The sequence below is a fragment of the Mauremys mutica genome, chromosome 21, assembly GCF_020497125.1.
Source record: "Mauremys mutica isolate MM-2020 ecotype Southern chromosome 21, ASM2049712v1, whole genome shotgun sequence".
Lineage (NCBI taxonomy): Eukaryota > Metazoa > Chordata > Testudines > Geoemydidae > Mauremys > Mauremys mutica.
In genome coordinates, this window is record NC_059092.1 from 9,837,075 (window position 1) to 9,860,843 (window position 23,769).

The 23,769-nt window shown below is 39.0% G+C and overlaps 1 protein-coding gene across 5 annotated transcripts in view; it reads right to left on the reverse strand.

Moving 5' to 3' along the window:
* Nucleotides 1-23,769, reverse strand: part of RERE (arginine-glutamic acid dipeptide repeats) — a 449,440-nt gene that overhangs the window by 391,680 nt on the left and 33,991 nt on the right. The gene's annotated exons all lie outside the window — the stretch shown is intronic.

Sequence of the window (23,769 nt, forward strand, 5' to 3'; positions counted from 1 at the left end):
TGTCAGACCAGGTAAAGAAAGGAAGCCAACTCCAAAATGGAGAGCCCTCCATTCACAATGCCACCCACAAGCCCCCTGGATACACAAAATCTAGGAACTGTCAGTTGATTGCTTGTGTACATGAGCAGGTTATCCTGGAATAAGCCAATGTGTGCACTTGAACAGATATACCAGATAACACTCCTGTGGATACTCTTATTCTGACATGGAGTACCTTTTTCAGATTAGCTTATTTCATTTGGAAAAGAGGGGGGTTAAGGTCAGCTGAAAAAATGCCCTCATTCTGGAATAGGTGTCCACCAAGGAGTTTTACCAATGTCACTGGTAAAACTTTCTTATGTAGATAAACCCTCAGATTATGTCTCGATTTCCCACCCCATCCCCCCCTCAAATTAACTGACTGCCAGTTAATTTGAGGCAGATAAAACATTTGTATAGTCTAGTCCAGGCATGCCAAGATCAACCTGATCCTCGAAGAACAAAAAACCTCATGTCGAAGAGAAGCTTTATGGAGACTTTTCTTGTGTTGAGGGTTAGGACAAAAAGAAGGGAGACTATGTCCTGGCTCTGTTGAAGGATGAACTATACGCTAAGATGAAATCTGGCATTCTGGAATACCACTTTCATCAGCATGGAAAATGGCAGCGTTCCACAAATGAAGTGAACCAATTTGGACACTCACCAGCCAAAATAATGGCTACTTGATTGGTTGTGAGAAAAGATAGCAGGATGACTGGCTGAAAAGCTCTAAAAAGTTCTTCCGTCAATGTGGAATGTCCAGTCTGGGTAGCATATTGGCCATTTTAGAATTTCTGCAGCTCATTTAGATCTCCGCGTAAAGGGATGAGGTACTGCGATTGGAGGACATGGACAGAATAGAATTAAAGGCTGTTCCTTCTCTGTTCGGGAAGGATGCTATCAAGTATACAGCTTCCTGTAGAAATTCAAACATGCTAACAATCTGGGACTTCCCGGGGTTGATATTTTTAGAGAGTCCTTGAATAAATGAATCCACCTCGGAAGTTCAATTAAATTCTATAACCAATCCTTCTCCCATGTGTTTCTAGGGCCCATCTGTAAGTGGTAGACTTGTTCCAGGCCTGCAGGAAGCCTCACAGGCCCCGATCTCAGTGTTTGCAGGGTCTTCCATTTATGGATGAATAATCTGGTGGAGATTTGTTTCCCTGAGTTGCAAGAGGTGGTTTCCTCCTCTGGACCCTGTTGCTGAAAACTTCCTCATAAGGTGACCATTGTTCCCCTGGAATCTGGAACATGCAAGCTTTGGTTGTATGCTGTCTCCGTTCAGTTTTAAGATTTGGGCAGTAAGATGCGGAGGGGAAATGATTTCTCAATGGTGAATTTTCTGACAGAAGTTTATCTCAATATTCTCTCCAAATCTGCCATCTTAGAAGAAAGCAGCTGCCACTAGCTGCTTTGCCTGCAAGATGGCTTTTATAGGTATAGAGTTGGAGCAGTTGGGAAGCTAAGTCTGGTCACCGTAGCCCTAGAGGAGAATTAAAAAGAGCATATACTGTGGCACCTGCCACAAAGAAAGCTGGGATGGATATTTTATTCTGACTCAGAGGCAGGAAGTCTGAGCTCCTTACCCCATAAACACTGGCAGAAGTAGATGCACGAGGAGCCCTTTGGAGTCCTTTTTCCTACATTCCAGAGTAATACTTCAAATTTGCCTATGCATCCCATTCCATTACCAGAGATCCAGGTTTCTTTTGCACGTCCCCTGACTGATCCATCACTCTGGGCAACCTAATCAACATTAGATTCTTTTACTTCATCAAGGTTTCAAATACCACCCTTTGAAAGGCTCTCCCCATTATATGTCAATTACTTCTTACAGGCCACAGTCTTTACATGGGGGGTATAAGAGGAGCAGTACAGGGAGCTCACAGCTGCCATGCACTGCTTGCTCGGCAACAGAACCACCTGCAGCAAGAAGCAGGTCCTCTCCTTACTGGCCCCCCACTTCATTAGCAGGTCTGGCTTCATCCAGTCACTGCTATACAGGGAATGCTGCTATTTAATTTCAGGAGAATGTCAAAATGACAGAACACACAGCAGTAGCACTCTCTCAGGATCTGCCCACACCCCAAGCCACAACCCTTAAAGATGGTAAAACAAACTACCCAGAATAAATTGTGCAGAGTTGACTAACATGACTGTGCCTCTTTCTTGCATGCTTTGGTCTACAGCCAATTAGTTAATGTTGGCATCTAAAATAATCTTCATTAGGCTTCAGAGTTCACAACCCCGTTGAAATGAATGGGGTAGTTCCTACTTTCAGAACTATTATTTCAAACTGCCTCTAGACACCGGCATACAGTATTAAATCCTTCTACATCACTCACTTTTTGAAGGTTTTCTTCACAACCGTAAGAGCTTAATTATTTTTAAAATGAAAGGTTTTGGAGCATAAGTTGGCAGCTTCCTAATAAAAAAAACCTACTGAGTTGTCAAGCTGCAGCGAGGCAAAAACCCAATTCAACCTCTGATCAGGATGCTAATTTGAGAGAGCACAGAAATGCATGACTACATCCTCGTGCACCACTTAGTTTATCCCTAAAATTTGTAGAAGCAAGCCAAAGAAAGCAAGAAATTACATTGGCACGAGAACGTATCTACTCCCAGAGCATCACTGGCACATAGGAAGGAGTCACTATAGCACAGTGGCTTTCAACCCATCCAGACTACTGTACTCCTTCAGGAGTCTGATTTGTCTTCCATACCCATAAGTTTCACCTCACTTCAAAGCTACTTGCATACAAAATCAGACGTAAAAACACAATGGTATCACAGCACGCCATTACTGAAAAACTGCTGACTTTCTCACTATTTACCATATAATAATAAAATAAATCAACTGAAATATAAATATTGTACTTGCCTTTCAGGGTATAGTATATACAGCCATATAAACACATCTTTGTCTGTATAAAATTTTAGCTTGTACTGACATTGCTAGTGCTTTTTATGTAGCCTGTTGTAAAACTAGGCAAATATCTAGATGAGTTGATGTACCCCTCTGGAAGACCTCTGCAAGACCTCTGCGTACCCCTGGTTCAGAACCACTGCTATAGCAGACCCAGATTTTAAGGCCGGAATGGGTCATTATGATTTAGTCTGGCCTCTTGCATAAAAAAAACACTGCAGAATTTAATGAAAAAAAAACACTACATTTATACTTGAAAGTCTTGTAAATCAATCTCTGGTAGTGACTCTAGCTATTGCTTTAGAGAAGGGTGAGACAGCTGTATAATGCAGGATCTTTTTAAGACTGCTGGTAAGATTGTTTAAGGTCATAAACAAATACAGCCAATTCCCTTCTCTCCCCTGCCCTCCCCCCAAAAAACTCTCGGATGCTTCAAATCTTTGCCCAAAAATCACATTTTCTATTATAGAAAGCAGGAGAAACAGTCAGGTTCTCTCGCTTTCTGTGCTCCTGAGCTTCACTCAGACATTGCACACAGGAGGCCTATCTGACAAGGAAAAGGTTTATCTTCTGTTTCAGAAAATCTATGATTATCCTTCTAATCTTTCTTTGAAGAGGATATTCATCCTTCCTCTAAGGGGATTCAAAAGCAAGGTCTTCAGGAGATTTTTGTGGACTCTGCCACTACATTTCTAGGAGCTGTATGAAACCAGAATATCCTCAACTAGCCTTTTCCTCTAAAAACTAATGAAAAATTGAAACTGGGGCTTTCTGGTGAGCAGAACATTGCTTCCTCAAGTATCTTCAGCTAAGATACTAACCACAATTGTCTCACCGTATCTCATCTCACCTCATGTCTACTGATCACCAACAATATTGAATAGGATGGTCAAACTAATTCTTGTGAAAAATAGATCCAAAACCAGCGATTCTTGGGAAGGCTCTCACAGGATTGAAATTTTTTAATCCATAAAAGGTATATAAATCAACTTATATTGTGAATAGTCTGTAGCTATTACACAAAAAGATATCACTTGCAAGTCCAGTCTTCAAGAAAGCCAGACACTCCTATGCCTGCTAAATAAAGAGAGTCAATGAAATTTAATTTCACGATCATGACTGTCTTTTCCTTGCTGGTGTGTGGTTTCCAAAGGGCAAAGAAAGCTGTGTTGAGAGCCAGAATAAAATACAGAAAACCACACTACTTACAACATATCCAGAAATCCTAAATACATCCCATCTATTCCATCTATAGCTTGAGCCACACATGCATCCTCAAATCCTGCATGCCAGTCTTCCTGTGTTAGATCACACAACAATCATGATAATTGCCCTGGGGAAAAGATGGCAATTTAAAAACAAGGCACCGACATACAAGGGTGAGCATAACAGATAGAACCAGCCTTCTCACAACTGATGAGCACAAGGTCTCCAAATCCTAACTAACACTGCTCAAATTGTAACCTTTAAGCAGTTTTGATGAAAATATTAACTATTACTTAGTACACATTTTGTTGCATGCACTGGCGGATTACTAGTACACCCCTACCCCAATATAACGCGACCCAATATAACATGAATTCGGATACAACGCGGTAAAGCAGCGCTCCAGGGGGGCGGGGTTGTGCACTCCGGTGGATCAAAGCAAGTTTGATATAACGGAGTTTCGCCTATAACAGAGTAAGATTTTTTGGCTCCCAAGGACAGCGTTATATCGGGGTAGAGGTGTATTTAATTATTTTGATTCTTTGCAATTGTTCAACATCTTCATCAGTTCTTCAGATGTTCAAGTCAGAGTGCCATTGCTCCAAAACCTACTTAGCAAGGAAGAAAGTGTATACAGTTATTAGATACCTGTAACTGCACTCCCCTACTCACACCTCTAATTTCTGTCACATACTAAAACTGCAAACCAATAGCAACTGCCATTGAGGGGCAACTCGTAACACAGAATCTGACAGATACACGTCTACATCTCCTCAAAGTTTATTTACAGCTAAGCATAGAAAGAAATACCAAATAGGTTACAGACAGCATCTGTTAAAAGGGAAGGCAGAAAAGTTTTGTTTCAAATCCATGTTAACTGTTTCAATACAGATTCCCTTTTGAGAAAAAAAGAGCCAATTTGGCCTATGTATTTACAGAAAGGTACACCTTGTTTTCAGTCAAAACAAGAAACAATTGCACTTTTAAAAAAACATTACCTACAGATCAATGAGGGTTACACGTAATTCTTCCTTTTATCATGGCGGTTTTCCTTAAAAGTTATCACTGCCCTTCCAAGCAAAGGTCAAGGTAAACCATTTACAGCTAGGGAAATAAAATCTTATTTTAAGTCACTTGTAGCAGTTTTACTGAAGTTAAAATGTGCAAGTTATTAAAAAGTTTTATGGCTTTGATTAGCCCAGGCAGGAGTCTGGACTGTAGATAATACAAGTCACAGAACAAAAGCTCATTTCTCCCTGCACACAGTGCTCATAGAATTAATAGTAGCGTACTAATAATAGCAAGCTCCAGTGCACAGGAAATCAAGCCTCCTTGACAGTGGTATACACATGCCTCCCACATATAAAATACAGCTACTATACTTTTAACAGAGTAGGCTCACACATCTGAGGAAAGCTTCCCAGTGGTAACTAAATAACAGTGCATCAAACAAAACAACTGCAAGTAAAAGCATACAGAGAAGTGCGTGTCAAATGTCTGGGCTTCTTGTAGGGCAGTCACGTGGTAAATACCCTAAAATCTCAGTGGTGACAGATTCCTCTAAGAATTTCAGGCAAGTTTCTAGCAATGCCCAAATCTTTATATGCAATAAACAAATGCACATCATTACCAGAACGTAATTCATCACTTAGAAGTCACTAAAATTAAAAAAAAAAAATTCAAACTATCCTCCTTTATTTGATCCATCCACAAAAAGACTTGGCATTTCATAAAAAGCATACGAGACCAAACAATATAGTTTCCTTTGCACAGCGCTTTCTTGTGTAAAACAATTAGAGAAGTAGTGCACTACTTAGGTTTTAAGGAAAAATACTCAAAAATTGGAGTAATTAGTACTAATTTTAGTTTTTCTGAATTTAAGGTAATTTTCCTTTTCAAGGTGAACAAGGCACCCTTAAAATACTATGTACAAAGGATTTCAGTTTATTTACCCCAATAATAAAAATAAAATACACCTCTACCCCGATATAACGCAACCCGATATTACACGAATTCGGATATAACGCGGTAAAGCAGTGTTCCAGGGGGTGAAGCTGCGCACTCCAGCAGATGAAAGCAACTTTGATATAAGGCGGTTTCACCTATAACGCGGTAAGATTTTTTGGCTCCTGAGGACAGCGTTTTATCGGGGTAGAGGTGTATGACATTCAACAGCCAACTATTCCTCCCCAACTGAAATCTCTGCATTTTCTTCTCTTTTACATTAACTAGTTTGTCCAGCCATAGTACCAGAATCATCATGCAGTGCAATCAATTTTCCCAAGCACTTTGTCACCATCTGAAGCCAAAACTAACCCACTGTGACATGTACGGCTAACTGTACAACTCTGCTAGCTCTCCGAAACTTCGCTGACATGTGCAGAAAACTGCCTGATGTAGAACTAAACTGACACCTTCAATTACTGTGCTGATCTGCCTGGATCTTTAGCCAAGTTAAAACAGAACCACAATCTCATCATGCTCATTGACCAGTGCAATTTCCTCTGTTCTTCAAAATACTGGGCTCTCAAAAAAAACCTGCTGAGGCTAGTACTATAACCACCTTTAACTTATTTAGTCTGTCTTTTGCCAATTGTCCATTTCTCTTGCATTATGTGTAATGGACTGTATACTATTTTCAGTTATGCCTGTAATTTGACATTAATTCTTTAATCTTCTTAAGTCAAGGCAGTTTGCTGATCAGTCTGAGGTTATTTAGGAGAGTATATTGATGTGTTACATAATTTATACCCTTTTAAACAAAAATTAAATGCTGATATGTTCTGTATTGTGTTACTTTACATAGCTGAAAATAAGCCATCATTCAACTATGGAGCATAAAAAATCATGCTATGAAGTACTATTGCTATATAATCCTCTTTCCTGTGCTACAGTGTCTGCTAACAAGATTGTGTAGCTTTCACATTGGATCAGCAAGACTGTGACCTCTACTGACAGTTACAATAACCAATATTAATATCTGAGCGCTGGCCAGTGCAAAATCCTTCACACATGCTAGTGATCTGCAGTACAGACACTGCATGGATAGAACCAATTGCTCATCATTTACAAAGTATTTTTCACCTGCATGAAGGTGCTGTAAAGCAAAAAGTGTCAATTATATATATATGGCACTGTAAATGTACACAACCCTGTACAACAGGCTATGTCAAACACGCAAGTCCCTGCCCCAAAGCGCTTACAATCTAAAACTCAAGACTACTTCTGAAAGCAACTAGAAAACTAAACACTGGAGATTAAAATTTCCAAATGAATGGCTGGTACCAGTATTATATAGAAGAGAGCACATACACTCAGCTCAAAACTAAATGCACAAAGTTTGTTATCTAAATACATCACAGGGCACCTATGGTATGACTAGTAATAAGCCAGAGAGAAAACACAGGGTGCGAGTGGGAACTTCCAGTGAATTAGAAACGTGAGCCTGAAAGAACTCAGGCATGATGTATTTTAAGAACAAAGGCCTCAATCCCGCAAGTCATTCCATGCAAAGACTCAAGAGCATATGTGGAGCCCCACTAACTTCAATGAGATTTACGGTTTTATGTCACTTAGGAGCTTTTGAAAATCCCAGCCTAAATTCTTCTATTTAGGTGCTTGAATACCAGCATAACTGGCATGTTCAAGGTGGAATTCTGTGATGAGGAGGGGGAAAATCAAATAGACTAAGCATGTCATGAATGGGGGAGGGAGGAAGATATCACTATTTTAGCATTCAAGTTGTGAAGCGATCAGGGCACAAAGCAGAACCTTAACCATTCCCATAGCATTTTCATAGTTTCCAACTTCGTTAATGCACTCACAGGAGCACCTTGATTTCTAAACTAGAGGGATAGGGTGCAAAGGAAATATTCACCAAACCGAATTACGGGTCACCTCTCTAAGATGATGGTCTGTGTCAGTGTCAGTTTGCTCAGTTGTGAAAACAAACCATAATCAAATACAGGTTGAGTCCGGGTGGAATATTTTCCAAGCCCCACTTTTCTAAAAAGTCTGAATAAGTATTTTCAAGCAATTTTCTCTCACTAAGCCTATTAATGTTACAAGATAATTACCAACCAAGAGGTGTGGGGGAGGGTTAACCCACACAGACAAAAAATAAGATAAGGAGTTTTCTTGGTTTTGTTTAAAATTAGGAAGCAGAGGAATTAACTCAATCCAGTCCTGTTTCTAGTCTATACAGTCAAATTCACTATGTCAGGGTACTGTAGTATCCTATTACATTACAATGGTTTGATCCTGTCTGCCTGGATGGGACCAAGTCCGTCTTATAACTATGATACATCCCTGATTTTCAACAAAATTTGGCCTATTCCACATATCTTAAACCAGACAAACATAGACAGAGAACTACCCTGTCCAACACAGTCCACTATACTATGTAGATGGGCCCTGGAAATCTCCATCAATACTTTAAATTTCAAAACCATTACTAGCAACAACCTTGTTTAAAATACTGCTGTGGCTAGAACAGTACTAGCAACATTTTTCTGACTAGTATGGACAAGGTTTTTCCTTTCCTATATGTGCAGGAGCATGAAGCCTTTGTCTAGATGGGAAATCTGCACCAGTTTAACTTAAAACATGCTTAAACTCACATCTTAAGTAACCATGTGAACACTCTGGGTTTGTCTACACTATCAGTGCTTTTCTGGTAAAGCTATACCGCTATAGCTATGCCAGCAGAGCCCCTAGTGACGATGCAACATAAGCCAACAGAAAGAGGACTTCTGTCAGCATAGCTAACCACCTCCATGACCAACATTAGCTAAGACGACAGAAGCACTTTTGGCACAGCTGCAGCTACACCTGGGATTTGGCTGTCATAGCTTTGTCAGCTAGGAGGTCGGATTTTTTGAGACTCTCAGCCAACATAGCTATGCTAGCAAAGTTTTGCTGTGTAGATTAATCCTCCTATTTCAGTTTAAGTGCAGTTTATAAGAGCATCCCCATAAACGCCACACAGGTTTGTACTGACTTACCTAAACGTTGCTTAAACTAGCACCTTAAGTTAAATCAGTGCAACCTGCCCATAGACAAGACTTAAGAAACAAGATGGGATGGCCTGGTATCCCTCTCCCAGGGATGGTTGGACTCCATGAACCTGGAGGGAAGGTCCCGGGCATGCAGTAACAACCAGGCCTACTATGAAAGTAGGAACATGATTGCCACATGAAGGGCACTTTCTTGCCTTCCTCCACACTGTCTTATTGTTTGAACTCCATCTTAATCTGGAAACTGGCTGAGGCAGCAGAGACAAAATGGCACCCACAGACAGAACTGTGAGCTCTGCAGGAGTAAGAAACAAATGCAGAAAAGTTGTCCTAACTGGGAAGCACAGGAAAAGATTGGGCATGAAAAATCTTGCAGTTTAGTTTCCATCTTCCTAAATTCCAGATAAGAAATCAACCCTCACTGCTTGCACTGGAGTTATGTCACAAAAAAAATTAGAATTTTTTTTAAATTCTAATTTGTGTGCAAAAAAGAGTCTAAAACCCTGTGAATCAGGACTAAGTTGTAGAGCCTATAAATAAGATTTAAATCAAATGTAGTAAGTGATTCAACATCTGTGCTAGCAAGCAAGCTTCATTCTGATGCAAATTAAAATCTCTCACTTGTACACATGCACACCTCTAAAGCCAGTTTATATAGGAACCAGAATGACTGACCCTCACCAGTGGCAGTCAGAAGAACAGTTACATTTATCAGTTAAACATTTTCCACTATGCATACCGTCATAATACATTTTGTAATTAAATTGCTAATGTTGCAGAATTCAGTCTCAGTCACATACATGTAATTACAATAATCGTTAACCTAGAATAGCATTTCGTAATATGATTTTGACTCCTAAGGCTTTGCTGGGTTAATTTGAAAAAGCAATATTCTGTATATTGTGGCTCTGTAAAAATCAATACTGCAATACAAAAGAGGCTGAATGTCCTTAAATATCAATATGTTTTTAAATTAAGGTTACCTCAAAACAATATCAACACAACCAAACGTGTTTTTATTGTTCTGATCAACCATGTCAAGTCCACCACAAAATACTTAACCTTTAACACAGCTAGAAAGAAGCCTTATGCTCGAATATGTCATTTGCTATGCCATCTTGTAACATGTCGTCGTCTGTGGTAACATTTTTCAGCACAAGGCATTTTAAATGGGTGTTGGGATGGGGTAAAAATTACATTACCAAATTACAGATCATAGGGGAGATTTTCAAAGGGACAATAGGAGCTAGGCACCCAACTCCCATTTAAAGTCAATGGGAGTCAGGCACCTAATTGGCCTTTTGAAAAAAAATCTCCCCCCACAAATGCCTACCCCATTTCCAAGTGAAACTGAAATCAAGCCCCACTTGAGTAAATATTTGTGCTCTCTGGAAATTTTCACAATCAGTATCTTTTCCCAACTTGGATTGTCTCCTGCTCTTCTCCCCTCTCCCGAGAAATTCCATGAAGCCCAATGGGAACATCCTGCTTCGGGGTTTTACCTAGCTCTTTCATTAAAGGGGGCAGGGGGCTAAATATCTCTAAGTTATACCTTTTCAGAAACCTGAGCAACAAAAAGAATAAGAAAAAAAAACAGACACTGATCGCTGCACAGTAGAAGTGTTAATTAAACAAAAAAACTTGTACAGAGGAAAACATTTTTATTATGAGCCAACTAAATTTAACAAACACAGCTGTGTCCAGAAGGATCAGACATTTCCCCTGAAATTGTTACAAGTAACACCTAATCATATTATACTTGAAAGGCTGAAGCTTGGTCTACACTACAGACTCATGTCGGTATAACTGTGTTGCTCAAGGGTGTGGATTTTCCATACCCCTGAATGACAGTTATACTGAGCAAACTCCTGGTGTAGACAGCAGTGTTGAGATTTGCCTCAGACAGAGTGCCAGCCCAGCCCTAAGTACCAGTGATGCCCCTGAAATAGGACTTAAATAGTTCTTGTGCTGTTATCCTATACAGGAATGAAGTTGATTATTCTTGCATATGAAGTACTTCCAAGTCTTTGGCTGGCAGGTCCTGTGTTAAGAATTATTGTTTTAAAATTTCTCCTTATATGGACTAATCCCCAGCATGCCTCTGAACAGTCAAGGTGGAGTTGACACACTGACTTTTCATAACAGCATGGTATCTACATTATTCCTTATCCCTTAACACAGAGTAACATCTTACTTTTTAGACCTCTGCTGACAATGAGCAGATATCTTCATTGAACTATCTTACAATGATGGCTACATCTTCTTCCTGAGAGGTTACAGCTAATTCAGAATCCATCAGTGTGAAGGGGTAATTTAAGTACTTCCCTCTGATGCGTATTGCCTTGCACATGTCTATGCTGAATTACATCTGTCATTGTCTTGCTAAGTTTCCTGGTTTTATTACGTCCTTCAAGAATTCCTCACAATCCTCCCCCGTTTTTACCAACCAACTTAACTGGGTCATCAGCAAGAAGTTTGCAACCTCACTATTTACTCTCTACCCCAGGTCACTGTTAAACATATTCAATAATTGTCCTGGTACTGATCCTCAGCACACTTAACTATTAACCCCTTTACATGCTGAGCTAGTCATTTATTCCTGCCCGTTGCTTTCTATCTCTTAACTAGTTTTTAATCTATGATTGGCTATGCCTCACCTCTACGTGACCAAGTTTCCTTACTAGCCTCTTGGGAAGGCCTTTGATAGATAACGGGTATTCTGTTCAATCTCGCAAAGAGTTAGAGAAAGACTTGTTTTATTATTTTAAAAAGCTGTGCTCGTGTGTCCCAATCATACTAAATAAATTTAGGCATTTTAGTAAGATAAACAGATACAATTGTATTTTCTAGTTCTAGCATAAGACTCACTAAGATTCCTTCCAAGTAACATTAAGACTTCTTTAAAAAAAATATAAAGGATGGGCACAAAAATGGCCACTCTCTAAGCCACGGGTGTGTTAACTAATCAAACTGTTGGGGCCAAAGATAGCTAGCAATCATAACATGGCAGGATGAGTCAGGATTCCCTGATGTTATTCCTTGCATTTCCACTGACTCAATATGTGACCTTGGCCAAGTCACTTAACCTCTTTGTGCCTCAGCTTTCCCATTAGTAAGATGTTTCATAGATATATACGTATATTAGTAGTTTGGTGAGGTTTAATATATTACCTACATTCTTTGAGGTCAGAAAAGAGGCACTCGAAAATTTAAAAAAAGCAGGAGTCTTACATTTAAGTAGAGCACCTACTTGATTTAGTCCCTTCAGGCCTTTCAGATGAATGCCATCTGGCCCAGGTGGATTTGTTGCAGTTTAAATCTCTCAAGTTGTGCTAATAATAAGATCAAATGAGACCAAAAAGACTGAAAATAAGACACTTCCATCAGCCCCTGCAAAAGAAATCTGAATTATTAGTTAGGGTAACAAATAGGACATCACGCCTACACCTGTGGTTGTAACTGACAAACTGTCATTCCTGGTTTCCAATTTACACCACTCTTCATGTTTCTTTTCCTTTTTGTCATCCCAGCTTGTTAATTTTTGCAAACAAAAGCAATCATGCTCTTGCCATCCAGCCGCCATGTATTAATATCAGATCATTTTAAAAAACATCAATGGCATCTACACAAATGAAAGGAAGCCTTGGAATAGAAGTGAAGTCTTACACCAATTGCTCAAATCCTTTTCTTTATATTGGCTGCTTAGGGCTGACTCAAACAAACACTGGTATTATGCACAGAATTCCAGGACAGTGTTTTCATCTACCATGACAGCTGAGGCTGTGTAGATACCAAGTATACAGTAAATGTAGCAAGTATTTCTTTTAATAAACTGCCACAGGAAGAAAAGAAAAAAAAAAGAGTATAAAAAAATGCTTCAAGCTGAGGACATATTGATGGATACAGAATCCTTCAGGCATTATGCAGCTCACACAAGCTCATGGATCAGTATTATTGCAGCAACCAGTATCCGTCAAAGCCAATTACCCCAGGGACTTTCCTATGCAAGGCCTGAGTTCTATAGACACCTTCTGTAACTGTCAAAGACTATACACACTGTAGAGGAAAGAGTACTGAGAATCTGTCATAGCCAATTACGGCCAATGTTTTATTAATGTCAGAATACACCTGATCAGTAAACAATGAAAACCATTTTATAAAAAGGTTACAAAAAACAGAATGCAAAATGGCAACAAATGATAGCAAGGTTTCATTTACAGATACACACACAGGACATTCACTTGCACACAATAATACACAAAGCAAATTCTACTGACACTCAGTGACACACATCATGGGTTTTAATCCCTTTTGCCTCCTAACCTGGACTTCAGCTTTTCAGCACATTTTTTTTTATTTGTGTACAGTTAATCTAAGAGAAGGAAACAAGTCAACCTACCAAAATGGAAAACAGGGAATTACATTTAGTATGGAGGGAGGGGAAAAAGTGAAACAAAATGGAGACAAGTCCACAGGATGCTTTTTAAAAAATAAAATACTTCTGCACCATTTGCCTTTAACTACTCAATTCAGCTGTTGGTAAAATCCTCCAAGCAAAATATAGGACTATACTAGCACTGAAGTACAGAGATGATCCTCAGGCCCCTAGAGGATCTAGCAAAATTGTATTTGAGATCAACGAGCAGTTTTATTTTAGATTTCAGTTTTCATTTTATTTTCAACTTACAGGATGCTGTCTGCATTTTAAAAGCAAATAAAATGATATCAAGCACACCAGCTCTGGGCTTTCATGGGATCCTTAAAGTTTAAATCCCTGCTGCTTTTTTAACAACTTTTTTGTTTACAATTAGTCACAAAGGTTAGTTTTGTAGCATGTGACAAGATCGGACTAGGTCTGTTTTAGTAATGTTTTTACTAAAAAACTATATTAATGTTGTCAAAGTGTAAATTTTAGCCTTCTTGAAAACTAAAACATGTATTTTATTGGAAATTGGCATCACTTCCATTATTTCTCTGTTTTTACTTTTTACTATTTCAGAGTAAAAGGAAAAATGTTGACTTTCCCAGGTACAATTTTTGTAATAATAATTCTGTATTCAAGATACATATGCATCTTTCCATTTGCTCTGAAATTAGTCTACACTATTGGTCAGATGGGAAATGTCTTCAGGTTAGTAAGATTTTCACTAGCAGTGTGTGTTTCTATAGCTTCAGAATGCTGCAATGCATCAACACTTCATTTAAAAAACTATGACCAAGTCTACAAGTCTCCAACATGAGATGTTCCAAAGTGCATGAAACTTCTAGATGCAATTCAATCAGAGTTTCTTCTCCCCAACACTTTTTATGACGTCACAAGTAAAAAGAACTACTTGGTGGAAAAACAAAACAAAAATACCCTATGTGTTCTCTTAAGAGATGCAGTTTAAGCAAAGATATAATAAAATTTGGCTATTTGCCTTCCAGATAGATACGATTAAACTTACATCTGTCAGACTTTTGGCCCCGGAATAGGCCACATCAATTCCCGTAAATTTGGAACCTACAAGTATTTTATTCTGGATCTAGTGTCTAGTTTCGCCAATCATTGCTGCCCCATATCGCTGAATTTATTAACCTTAATTTGGGATATTGCAGATCATGTACTGAATGTATTTTATGACCTTAAATCAAACTTTGTACTTTTGGATAAAGCAAACATTAAACCCAGATGTACAGATACTCTTTCCTTAATCTGGGTATTATATCATTTTAACCTTAGCTTTAATAAAAAATTTTAAATCTGTAAAAAAAAAACAGTTCTCAACAAATGCATCAGCTGGAGTCTTGCTGCCTTGATGGCTGAGCAGGGCAACAGGGAGTCCTTCATTGAGTGGGCATGACTTCCCAGAAGAGGTCATTTCAGTCACTGCAAATTAATTGCTCTTGAAATGCTCTCTTATAACAACATTTTAATAAAAATACAAACTTACTGGCTCTTCCATCACCAACCTCTCCCCTCTCAAATACACACTTGGGGTTAAAAGTGTTCTAGGACCATAGATATCCCACACTTTCTCTACTCACTAGTACTTTTACAAGTCCCTGCAGGGGAACCTCAAAAGGAAGGATTGCCCTCGTGCTGCAGTTGCAAGCCGTATGCACAGCACAGTTGGGGAGCAAGCACTCTATAGCAGAAACACAGATGCTCGGGCATGGAACAGAAAAAAAAAAAAGAAGAGGAAACAGACGGGGAGTACAGAGGCTCAGGAAGAGGTGGCAACAGAGATAAAGGTGAGATAAATGGAGAAAAGATTGAGCATTGGCCTAGTGGTCTAGCTGGAGTGCTCCAGAGTTGAAGGTCTAGTCGTTATCGTCTAAAAGCTCCATGACTTGGGCCCAGAATAGCTAGGGACTAAGACTGGTAAACCACTATGCCCCTCTGGCACAATGGAATTCTCAACAATAAGTATAAAGAGCGTCTGTGCAGGAGACCTTCTCTGGGACTGTGGAATTAACCCCACCAGGAACTAGGGACCATCGCAAACCTCACCACTTTCCCTTCCAAGTCCAAGGTGCCTTCTTTAACGAAAATGCATAGCAATGGTATATTTATCTGAAAAAGATGCACACTACCAAACCAAGACGCTCCACTGAACAATCCTCTCCCTGGGGAGAGAATGAGAAAACATGTGACAGATGTGCAGTCGCATTGAATAGTGTGCTACTGGAAGGCACTCAGATACTATGGTGATGAGCACAGTATAAAAATCATAATATAGAAGAGCGTTTAGAAGCTAACTATGCCATTCGCTTGCCATTGCTATCCCAGTAAAGTCCAACAGAGCAGACCCAGACTTTGCTGTAACCATTTTCCAGGAAAATGCTATAGGTTTAGGGAGTCGTATGTAGCCCGTTTAAAGTCTATCTATGCTCAAGAAGTTTCCCCCAAAACAGTCTAACAGTTTTAAAACTGATCCAGCTAAGCTAAACTGGTTTTAAAAGCTGTCTGGAGCCACGGTATAAGTGGCTTGAGTTGTTACTGCTGCATGGCCAGGTCTCCAAGCAAGGAGAAGGAGGTGGTAATTCTTTTATTGAGGACAGTGAATGTGGGTACAATCACTTTAGAGCAGGGGTTCTCAGGACATATTATTCAGTGGCCTCAGAGTGCAGCCACCAACTTTTGCTCGTGGCAGCTCTCACACTTTTTCCTAAAATACTGAATAAGCTTTCGGAAAAAACAAATAAATATGCAAATATACTCATCCAAATCACTGTAATTTATTTAATGCTAGCTAGTAAGTTTTGTGAAAAGTGATATTAATAAACATACAAGTATCACTTTTCACAGCAGACTTACTCAACCCCAGCAAGCCTAGGGACAAATTAAGCTGTGGATGGGGGGTTGGGGGAGGCAGCAGGGCCAGGGACAATGGGGGTGGGTGGGTGACTGAGGAAGGCAGCAGGGGGCCAGAATCTGAAGCCCCATGGCCGGTGGATGGGGATAGAGACCGAAGCCCCACGGCCAGACCCTGGGGCCTGCCGCCGCGCAGCCGGAGCCCAGGGCTGGAGACTGAAGCCCCACAGCCAGAGCCGGCCACCCCACCATTCCTGGGCTGAAGCCCAAAGCTAGGGTGATCGGATGTCCCGATTTTATAGGGACAGTCACGATTTTGGGGTCTTTTTCTTATATAGGCTCCTATTACTCCCCACCCCATCCTGATTTTTCACATTTGCTGTCTGGTCACTCTACCAAAGCCTGAGCCCCACCACTCCTGGGAAGGTGGGGAACTCACCGGCTGCCTTCTCCTCCAGCGTTGTGCCCTAGCTGTCTCCAGGGGGGACAGGCTCCAACCCCTGTTTGCAGCCCCAGCAGCCAACACCAAGGCGGTGCATCCAGGAGCAACGGAGAGGGAGGGACTACAGCTTCTTCCCCACACACAAATCCACGTTTGAGAAATACTGCTTTAGGGTTTCCTGCAGCACAGAATGATTTGAGGGAAGAGGACTGGCAGACCTATTTACACAGTTAAAATGGCTTCCATCTACACCATAAAAGCTACCATGCTAGAATCCAGTTACAGTCCAGCAATTATGCTACAACTCTGTGCACCCAACAAGGCTGAAATGTGGTACACTAGCACAGGCAGGAACCATACATTAACCATTCTGCACATGGACATGAACCTGAATGGAGTCATCCACATTACAAGCTGTTTACACACACTAAAATGGAGTACCATAGACAAGACCAAAGACATTCATTAGAAGATGAGACAATAGGAATGACTGTTTGAGCATGCAGCATATCAAAGACTTGAGCAACAGGCTATGCAACTAAATTAAATTGTGCAAAAAATCAATGCATCTGAATTCGGATTAGTTTATTAATACTATACCATCTTGTCTGAATTCTCAACAGCCACCATTCACTATCCTTCAGAGGATGGATATGCCAAAAACACAGCAGGAAAGAGCTCAGGAAATAGTTGTTTTATTTAACAAATACTACTGGCATTACGGTTAGATCTTGTCTAAGATAGTAAAATTAGGAACTTTAATTCACTTCTGACACAGTTCCAAAGGCAATAGCATTGGTGGAGGCTGTGGTATAGACAAGGCTAGGTAAATTTTATCCATCAGTGCTGCAGCATCAATGGAGAATTCTAGGTTTCAATCTTCCTAGTGTAGACAACAGCCTTACAGTGGTCTAGTGCCAAACATTATACTGTGACATCTTAAAAGAGAAGTGCACCCCTCAAACTTTATATTACAAAGCCTTTGAAAAGCTTCCAAGGAACTTTATTTGTGTTTTTTATTTGTTCTAGGACTTTGCATGGCTGTGGTATAGTTGGGGTGGGGCTTTTGGGGTTAGTTTAAAGTCATTGTCTTGAACCATTTTTAGGCCCATTTTTGCAAGTCCCAACCATATTTTAATTCTGTTGGGATCAGACACTGTTGTCCCCCACCACAATTTTTCTTTTATTAAATCTGAAATACAAAAACACAACTACTCAGAGAAATATTCAAAAACCCCAATGTAACTGCTCCCACAAAACATTAATCACAGAAATCAGATAATGAAAAGAGGGGAAGACATGCATCACACACACAAAATTAACCTATCTTTAAAGTAACTACAAATATATTATTCCTGGTAACCACAACCAAACATTTTTACATTGTAGATGGCATCTTAACGTCTCTGCCGTACATTCCATGTCTGTAAAAATGGGGATAATATCTACTTCAATGCGGTATTGTGAGGCTAAATTAATGTTTTACGGTGCCCTTTGAGACAGTCAAGTGGAAGGCACTACAGAAGCACATGGTAGTAAAATATAATAATTCTATCTACTTAAAGAACTAAACTATAATATCAATAACCTCTAGTTTACAGATTCAGATCATATGCAAGTGTACTTTACACATTGTCTTTACAGATAGACAGTGCAGAGTGCAAATAAGAGGCGTTTTATGGTAGAAATATGAAAGGAATGGTTTTCAGGTGCCAAATTGCGAGCATCACAGAATTTGAAGGAAAAAAATGCCTTCACATGCATTCCGTACATGAAGGGAAACATTTTCAAAGCGTCTTTTTGCAAGTATGTCAGACCATGGGTGAAACTGGCTGAAGAATATGAAGACACTGAAACAAACAAATATACCTTCTACTCAAAGCCTCTGTATGTGTATATTTTAGATAGGTACAAATATACATTAACAGTAATCTGTCCTGTTGCTATTAGAAAGAGATGTATAGCATGTTGTTTTAATAGAGCTAAATGAAAGAGGATCAATATTATTTTAATTTTTAAAGGTCTGTTTATGAAATGCAATCATCCTCCATTAAAAATGCAAGCTGTGCTTCAGCAAGAGGTTAGCGTAAATGATTCATAGCTTGATATCTCTCCAGTATAATCACCCTCTCCTGGGAGCACCCATCGGATGCTTCATCACACCACTCAAGCCGCTATTATTAAAAAATGCTTCCCTCTGACAAAAAAACCCCACAAACACATATATATATATATATATATATATATATACACACACACACCCTTACCTTATCCCATCTACCTAAGTGTCTATTACCGGAGGCTTTCACATTAGATTGAATCATCTGTAGCTAAAATAAAACCATTTAATTATGCTACAGTTCTCCCTTCACTCTCATCTTTTTAACGTTTTCAGCAAAGATGTTTTATGCTGCTTTATAAAGGTCAATGCCATATAAAAAATATCAAAAGGTTCAAATTCACTTACGTACCTTTCGTATTTCAGTATGGGTGCTGCCTTTCATTGTAATAAAAGGAAATCTACCTTTTCTATCCTGGACTTCAAAAGGTCTTAAAGATTGAAATCTTCAAAGTCAAGGCTACCCAATATTAAATGCAAGACCATTCTATTTAAAAATGCTAATGCAAGTGGCCATTTCAATACAGCACCATCTGGCTACTTATGATGTGAGGTTTTAACTAATAAATTCTTAATTATTAAATGCCAGTGTTAAATTTCTTTCACACAGATAAAACAGCTTTATATTACTACAATTACAGATACTCTGGATATATTAGTTGCAACCAACTTGTATCATGGAAACCCCTATGTTTTTAGCCTCTGACTCACCAGCTGTTATATTAAGGTGACAAATATAATGCTTACGCTATTAAAATGTCTAGAACTAAGAGGCCACGTGGTCTATTGTATATAGATGCTGCATTTACTGGGCACCAAATACTTCACCTTGCTGGCTATTCAAACATAACGTACATAGTAATTTTCTCGCTTGTGCCTGTCACAAAACTATCTTGCCAATATTTTTCATCTTTTGCATTGCTCCCTCAGAATGAGAGTACTGGAATTGAATGTAACTGTACTATACTTCGCTGGTTTCACTCAGTTTTCTCCCCACCAACTTGGTGCATTTATCTAAGTGATACTGAAACATTTCATCAAGGCACCATTGCATATCATAGTGTCTATTAGTCTCAGATTCCTGAGAGAATGTTTGGTTTTAGCCGTTAATAGATGACAGGGATTTCCTCCACCCTCACCAGCCCCGCTTTTTCTTTAAAAAAAAAAAACAGATACATCGACAGTACTGACAGAATATTTTACAATGGAGTTGCACAGTATGTATGTTCAATCGCTCTGTTTCCCAGAAGATTCATTACAGTTACATTAGAAAGTCAAATCAGGCAATTCTGCAGTCTGGTGAAAGCTAGCATATGAAAGAAGGTTAATACAAAAGAATTTCATTTTAAATGGAGGACATTTAGGACTTTTAAAAGCAACATTATGATAAAAATTTCAGGGTGTTTTTTCTGGCTTTGGAGCATGCTTTTCAAGTTTAATTTCAGTGATGTCTAGGTGATTTTCCAGGAAAAGGGAGGGGTGTTTGATCTCCAAGGTTTGTCCTCTTAATTATCCTCTTGCTTCTACATGGCTCTAACAATCATATTGCAAATATGCTTTCTCCCTCATTTGTGGGTGTATAGTTAATATAAAATCTTGCAGTTATCCTGATACAAACAGGAGTATTATAAAATCAAGCTGCATTTATTTATATACACACACAACAATACACTGTTTTAAAATACCTACCCATACTATAACTGAACACTTTCGATCCATATTTTAACAATGATTTAAAAAAAAAATAAGCCAAAATTAAAGTTTTCTTCTGGGGTAACTTACCACTTGTGACAATACACTGGCCAGTTCCTAGTCTTTAATCCACCAATCGCACAGCTAAAACCTGGTAAATAGTATTTGTGTTCCCAACCACAATGTTGGAAAAAGAGGTGGCTGTCTAACAGGATGCAAGAACACAACACAATATCCTTTGCACAAAATGTTGATTTACGGTATACAGACTTCATTACATGAGGCCATTTCATCTTATTTTGTACCAATGTTTCACTACAAAATGCTCACAAAAAACAGCAGCTAGAAGCTCAACTCAAAAAGTTGTCTTTGGTGCCAGCTTTGGCAGTATTATAGATGGACATCATGGGCCCTTGGCTATGCTTAATTTAATATAAAGCAAAATGCAGTCAAAACATCTGGTGCATTATTGATAGTTAGCATGATAAATTAAATGAAATTTGACATTACACAGGAACCTATTACATAGTCTATTTATACCCCATTTTTTCTCCCCCCCCCTTTTTTTTTTTTTTTAAATGAAACCACAAAAGCCAGAGACCTACGTTTATTTTTTGTTTTTCACATCCTTCAAAAAAACAGATGTACTGCCCGGGTAACAGAGATGTGCTCATAAAAAAGCAGTTGCAAACAATGGAAAAACACACCACTGAACTGTACACAGAATACACAAATGAAAAAAGGGAAGGAGTAGGCTACATTCCCACAGATAGGCATAAATGGATGCAAGCCTTTCAAGCACGCACACCACTCATGAATATCAACATTTTTTTTTAGCAGACTCAGAAAGACGTCAGAAATCCCAAAAATATAAGTAGCTAGAATATTAGGCAACATCTACTTTAGATTTAAATAGACTGAAATGGGAAAAATTCACCACTACTCCATCAGCATAAATGATATATTCTTTTCAGGTTAGATCTTCAATTTTTTAGTCAGTGAATTAAATTGTTTTAAATATTCACCAGCTTATTGGGCATTCCATAACATCTGCAGTACTATGGAATACTCAGGTGTGACTAATTTTGGGTTAAGCCTATGTAATTTGTTTAATTTTTAAGCATCCATTTCAAAATGTGTTATTTGCTTTCCTTTTTTTTTTACCCACCAATAACTGATTAATGAGAGGAGGGCAACCATCTAATCTTGCTTACTTTGAAAAAATGATGCATGTTTTAGACTCTTATAAGATGTATTCAGTTTTTTTTATTCTCCACGCATATACAACTGAGAAAATTAGTTTCATTCACTGATTTTATGTTACCCACAAACACAAAAATCCCTTCAAGATATGAGTTAATTGTTTTTTAAAGGCACCTATCAATGTTGTCTTAAAGTCTATAAAAATTAACATTCAGAAAGTTTGCAGCCGGAGCACGGGGCCAGGCATAACTCCACAGTGGTGGCTCCTGTCCTGTGAGGCAAGTGCGGGCAGGCTTGCTCGCCAATCACCCCCACATTGTAGGACCCAACACATACACCCCCAGCCCAAGGTATTTAGGGGGTTTTGAGGCCCATTACTGCCCTAGAGTTATCCATTCCTGACCTAGACACTAAAGGTGGTCAAGGCAGATCTTCGTCTTATTACTGGACCTGTGCTAGAAAGGGTCCTAAATTTGCACAACCTTATGGGCAGCTGCCAGTGAAACCTGCAAAACCCAGAGAGAATGTAAAGGAGGAGACATGTTGACTGTTTCTCAAATCTCTTCGGTTTGCCACATGATCTAACATGAGGCCAGGGGGGCTGGCATTTAGAATCGGGCAGATGCATGTGGCCTAAAGCACAAAATGGCTGTCAGGCAAAGGTCCCTTTCCCATCCATTGAGTTCCTACTCATGAGCTAATGGTATTCTGGTCTACAAACAGCGGGCGAAGTGAACAGGTCAAGTTACTGGACTGGCTCAGAAGAGTAGGATCTGAGGCATATCAACACAGTGAATGTGTATGTCATGTAAACTTCAGTAGTTTAAGTTAATTTGTACCTGTAACCCCACACACGCACAAAGAGCGACAAAACCCATAATATTTATAATTAAAAATCAGAAGAGATTTTTGTATCCTTTTTCCCCAAAAAATCAGAAATAGTATGGGAGGGGTACAGTCAAATAGTGATAAAAATCAGGTTTCTAATTTCATCTTTTAGCATCCAGTCACTAGAGTGGCTTTACAGTAAGTCTTGAAACCAATTCTTGCATGTATGAGGAAAATGGCACTATACATTGGCTATAATAAATCCAACACAATCAAAACGAGAAGCATATTTCCCTTTAACTTTTCATATCCTAGCTCAGGAGCCATAAAAAAGTTATTAAAATTAATGCAACAAACTACCATAATCCTGTCCTTTTTATTACTGGTAATATTCTTTCTAAAATATTAGTCTGCTTGGCTGCACCAGTATGTCTTGTGGAAAGTTCTTTTTGAAAATCAGGATCTCCTTAGCACAAAGACTAAAACATGCAGTCGTGTTAATTTGACATGGTAAGAAAAAAATTCACTTTAGTTTAGGGTTTTTAAACTCAAAACTAGTCTCATTAAAAAGAAGCCATTTATTTTTCTTCTCTGCTTTCAACTGTGGTCATGAAAGTGAGAAATTAATGAAGGCTTTTGCCCTTCAGAACATTTAAAAAAAAAAGTCAAACTTGGCAAGTGACCCAAGTAACCACTTTTCTATCCTAGTTAAATAGAATTAGTAGGTTAAAATAAACTGGTCTCTCATGTACATCCCTGGCAATCAAGCTAGTGCTCATTTTCCTTTTGTTTGCTGAATAAATACTGCAATAAAAAAAGTACACCCAAGAAATAAACTGCTGGCATTTCTCACCCTTCTCTGCACACTAAGTGAATTGTATGATTATCCGAAACATCACACACCATCAAGAGCCATTAGGCCAAAAATGAAATCAAGGCACCACACATTGCAAATGTTTTTATAGCATAATCAAGAGACATAGCAAGTTGGCAACAGCAAAGGACAAATTATTATAATAT